This window comes from Lucilia sericata, unplaced genomic scaffold (genome assembly GCF_015586225.1).
Source record: "Lucilia sericata isolate MDLA Ls3-8-SP2 unplaced genomic scaffold, ASM1558622v1 Contig001917F_arrow, whole genome shotgun sequence".
Lineage (NCBI taxonomy): Eukaryota > Metazoa > Arthropoda > Insecta > Diptera > Calliphoridae > Lucilia > Lucilia sericata.
In genome coordinates, this window is record NW_023995796.1 from 27689 (window position 1) to 33745 (window position 6057).

Sequence of the window (6057 nt, forward strand, 5' to 3'; positions counted from 1 at the left end):
GAACGAAAGAACAAACGAACGAACGAACGAACGAACGAAACGAACGAACGAACGAACGAAAGAACTAACGAAAGAACGAACGAACGAACGAACGAACGAACGAACGAACGAAGAACGAACGAACGAACGAAGCGAACGAACGACGAAGGAATAACGAACGAACGAACGAACGAACGAACGAACGAACGAACGAAACGAACAACGAACGACGAACGAACGAACGAAACGAACGAACGAACGAACGAACGAACGAACGAACGAACGAAACGAACGAACGAACGAACAAGAACGAACGAACTAACGAACGAACGAACGAACGAACTAACGAACGAACGAACGAACGAACGAACGAACGATCCGAACGAACGAACGAACGAAACGAACGAACGAACGGAACGAACGCACTGGAAGCGAACGAACGCACGAACGAACGAACGAACGAACGAACGAACGAACGAACGAACGAACGAACGAACGAACGAACGAAACGACGAACGAACGAACGAACGAACGAACGACGAAACGAACGAAGAACGAACGAACGAACGAACGAACGAACGAACGAACGAACGAACGAACGAACGAACGAACGATACGAACGAACGAACGAACTAACGATACGAAACGAACGAACGAACGAACGAACGAACTGAACGAACGAATACGAACAGAACGAACGAAAGAACGAACGAACGAACGAACGAACGAACGAAACGAACGACGAACGAACGAACGAAAAGACGAACGAAGAACGAACGAACGAACGAACGAACGAACGAACGAACGAACGAACGAACGAACGAACGAACGAACGAACGAACGAACAGAACGAACGAACGCAACGAACGAACGAACGAACGAACGAACGAACGAACGAACGAACTGAACGAACGAACGAACGAACGAACGAACGAACGAACGAACGAACGAACGAACGAACGAACGAACGAACGAACGAACGAACGAACGAACGAACGAACGAACGAACGAACGAACGAACGAACGAACGAACGAACGAACGAACTACGAACGAACGAACGAACGAACGAACGAACGAAGAACGAACGAACGAACGAACGAACGAACGAACGAACTAACGAACGAACGAACGAAACGAACGAACGAACGAACGAACGAACGAAGAACGAACGAACGAACGAACGAACGAACGAACGAACGAACGAACGAAACGAACGAACGAACGAACGAACGAACGAACGAACGAACGAACGAAACGAACGAACGAACGAACGAACGAACGAACGAACGAACGAACGAACGAACGAACGAACGAACGAACGAACGAACGAACGAACGAACGAACGAACGAACGAACGAACGAACGAAAGAACGAACGAACGAACGAAACGAACGAACGAACGAACGAACGAAGAACGAACGAACGAACTAACGAACGAACGAACGAACGAACGAACGAACGAACGAAACGAACGAACGAACGAAAACGAACGAACGAAACGAACGAACGAAAACGAAAACGAACGAACGAAACGAACGAACGAACGAACGAACGAACGAACTAACGAACGAACGAACGAAAGAACGAACAACGAACGAACGAACGAACGAACGAACGAACGAACTAACGAACTAACGAACGAACGAACGAACGAACTAACGAACTAACGAAAACGAACTAACGAACGAACGAACTAACTAACGAACGAACAACTAACACAACTAACTAACTAACAACTAACTAACTAACTAACTAAACTAACTAACTAACTAACTAACTAAACTAACTAACGAAAAAAAAAAACTAACTAACTAACTAACTAACTAACTACTAACTAACTAACTTAATAATTCTTTTCATCACATGTTTTCAAGATTAGTTTGCGATAAATTAACTCTCTTACAGTTCTGCTTTTAAACTATAAATTCATAAGAGTTTAATTTTTGTTTTAATCAAATGCAAATTGTAGGCTTTCATGTATGGCCAACATTGACTAGTTTTAGTTGTATACAAATGTTGTTAAGAAAACAACACACATGTACACACTTACTTTTACACATGTAATAGATTTCATGACAATTACGTTTACGAAAAAAAAATATTTTATACGCCTGAATGTATTTACTTAAAATATTACATACATATGTATGTAATGTAAGTATGTACATTCGTTTGAATGTGTATCTGTTCATTTGTAATTTAAACTTACAATTAGTTTGTGATTTTTTTTTAATATTTCTTTTTTCGCTTTCCAAAAACGCAACAACAAGAACAACAAATTCTTCATTTACAAAACTATTTACGTTGCCACCACACATGCAGATTTGTGCCACTGTGCATGTTGTGTACAAATGTTGAGGTGAATGGATTCGCAAAATGCAAATAAATGACAAACAATTCAGTGGCGCCAAATTATAAATTTTATTTGTGTTTTTTTTTTTTACTATTTTAGCTTTAAGTTATGACTGAAATTGAGTAAAAAAATAGCATTAGTTGGCAAAAATTTTTATAGAAAAAAACCAAAAGTCTCGAAAATCGTTGTGTTATAGTATTGTGTTTTTTTCTTGCCTTAATTTAGAAGTTAATATAACAAACAATGAAAACGAGTAGACATACCTACACTTTTAAGATATTAATTAAAAATTGGAAAAACTATTTTTAGACATTTTGTTCATGTTTTTATGATTTTTTAACTTTAAACGTTAGTCTTTTGAATTGATCTTCATTTGTTAAAAAACATATTATTACTGATCAACAAACCGGTTTTGTTCAGTCCTAACGAGACCTTTTCCTAAGTATGGACCTTAAAAAACACTACCGCTAGTAAAGCGTACATGTTGCTTACGTATTAGTGGGCCCTGAGAACTATGTCGGCCAAAGCTCTATAAATTGCTGAATATTAGGTCACGACATCAGTGTCTAGTGGACTCATTAAGTACTAGAATATGAAATGGTCGGAAAAAATAAGACATTGATCCTAATTAGAGAATCATTGCCAAATGGAATATTAGAGATCACTCCTATGTTAATCTACTAATACATGTACGGATCTAAACTGGGAGAAATCTACAATGAAACACCAGATCATAAGTCCGTACAATTACTGAATGTGTAAAATTGTATATGGCGCAGGTACATATATTTTGGGCGTCTGCATTATTTGATAAACTCTTTCATATAAAAGAAAAAACCACTCGGGGAATATTAGTAATGAAAGAGCTAATTGAGCCCTATAAAGGGCAGGGAAGTTGAAGATGTCAATCGACAAAAACACAACCGTTCGAGTAAACGATAGCGAGTTTGTAAGAAAGGAAACTCCTAAAGGAGAACTAGTCCTAGGTTAGTCGATGTAGCGTATCCCGTCTGGGTATACATCAAAGTGGACGAGCTGAATATGACGAATGAAGAGCATGTGATGAAGATAGTGAAACATTGGAATACTTTATCTGCCAGTGTCAAGCCTGAAGCTGAAGATCCAAGTATCCTGGCTTGCCGTGTTGGTATATTGGTATTTTTCCTGTCATATTTTTGGCATCGTCCCAGTGTCTTCTCTTGGCAGCTTTGACGTAAGCTGCTGGCTCTTTTTATTTTTCATTATCTAGCATCTTTGAACTTGCTTTTCGGGACTTTTATTGAGATACCCTTACCTTTGAGGTTGACTTTCGTTCTCGTCTTCCGTTATCCGCCACCCAGGGACCTGGTCTATGTATTACATTCGCTCAGTTTGTGTGTTGAAAGCATGATAGGAACCACACGGGAAAAGCTACAGGTCTGAAGTTTTGCCAAAATATTCTCAATCGATAAGGTTTATTTGGCCTACGATTTTACATAGCCCCCATTCGATTAAGTTTTGATAAAATTTTGTTGTATATACTCAGAAGTTATATTGTCATTTATGACGGACATTGTAACATAATTGATCCTATCTTTCATTAAAATACCCTGTTCTGCGACTTCTATTAAAATTATTCCTTTTATTAAATATCCAGAGTGAATTATGTCCCAAAATTATACACGAGTAAATTCATTTCTATTATACGTAATTTATATGAAAATAGGCTGAATTAAATAGTGGGCGTGGCACTTCCTTCAAAAATAAATAGTTATTAGTTATTATTTGAAAGTAACCTTAAAAAAGACCTTGTTATCCTTTAACCGAGGTAAATAAATATTGACCCCAGCATTCTTTCATTTCGGGTGGGAACATCAGTACCTTATGTTTTCTCCATATAAACGGGACCACCCTAATGTAAATGTACCTAAAATATGTATAACTAGCTATACCCAGTGTGCTTTGCTACCCTAAAAGGAATATGTATAAATAAAATCTCACTTAACGATTTTGAAGATTCTAACTACAATAGTTTTCCAGACTTATAATATGTTACATATGAGAGATGTCAAGCAAATTATTGCAAGTTCGCCAGTTTCTATCTATCGCCAATTTCTATCTATCTATAAAAAATTTGAATAATATAAGACTTTCCAAGATGCACGAAATTTTGTATTTAATTCATATATGTTGTGCCAAGCCACCCATTGAAAGTCCGCCCGTTATGCTCTAAATGTTCACATGAATTTCAAAGTTCTTCATGTAAAATTTGAAGATTCTAGCTCTAATAGTTTCTCAGATATACGAATTTTTCTATTTGAGCTTGAAGCCCCCACATGAAAGTCCAAAATGTTCAGATGAATACTATACTAATTTGTGCAAAATTTTATAAATCAAGTTCTATTAGTATCCCAGATAAACGAAATTTTATATTTAATGCATATGGGAGGTGCCAAGTTCCCCATTAAAAGTCCGCCCGTTATGCTCTATATGTTCACATGAATTTCAAAGTTCTTTATGTTAAATTTGAAGATTCCAGCTTTAATAGTTTCTCAGATATACGAATTTTTCTATTTGATTCAAATGGGGACTTCAATACCCCCCAGATGAAAGTCCGCTTTTTTTTTCCTCCAAAATGTTCAGATAAATATTTAAGTTCTTTGTGCAAAATTTGAAGAATTTAGTTCCATTAGTTTTCCAGATAAACGAATTTTTGTCTTTAATTAATATGGGAGGTTGCCGCTCCCCTCATGGGTAGTCCGCCAATTTATTACCCAAATTAGATGGATGTTCAAGTTATTCGTGCAAAATTTGAAGATTCTAACTGTAATAGTTTCCAAGATAAACGTATTTTTGTATTTAATTTATATGGGAGGTGCCACGCCCCCCTAATGCTAGTCCGCCTACTTTTTGTCCTAAATAATTATATTGACACTAAAGTTGCTCCGACAAAATTTGAGGACTCTAACTGTTATATTATCTATAATATACGGATTTAATATTTTCTTAATATGGGCGTGGCTCCTCGCCCACTTGGAATTTCAAAATAAAAAGTAGCCTATTACCTATTCCAGATATACAGAAATACGCTGTGAAAATTTTAATAAAATCGGTTCAGCCGTTTAGTAGTCTATAACGTTCAAACATTGTAGGTACATTGTATATACATACATATATTTAAATAAATATATTCTAAAGATCTTTTATTGTCTAGGAGAAGGACTACGTGTTCGAGATTTATTCTAAAATAAGGCAAAATTATCTTGTTTTGGCACAAAATTTGGGATTTCGCCAAAAGGAAATTTAAAGAAAATTTATCAGTCAAAACTTGGTAATGACATGCAATTGTAACCACTTCCTACTAACATACTTTTCAATAACTACTACATATTGTTCTGATTACTTTTAAGTACTTTAATAACATCTTATTAATAATGTGTAATATAAGTACTTTATAATTCATTAGTCAGCTTGTAAGCGATTGTGGTAAGTTCTTGCCTCCAATGACATCACATCATGTTAAAATTATGACTTAAAATGCTATTGTGTAAGCAAATGTTAAATGAATGGTAATCATTTGTACTCGCCCCAACGTTGCTCAATGACTAATACCATACTGTCTGCATTACTTAGAAGGAGTTCAGTAATGATTGTCAAAGTAAGTTAATTACTTTTTAGCCTTGATATTATGTTTTTTGAAATAGTATTTTGTGTGACAACTATTTGTACTTAAGTCAGACCAAAC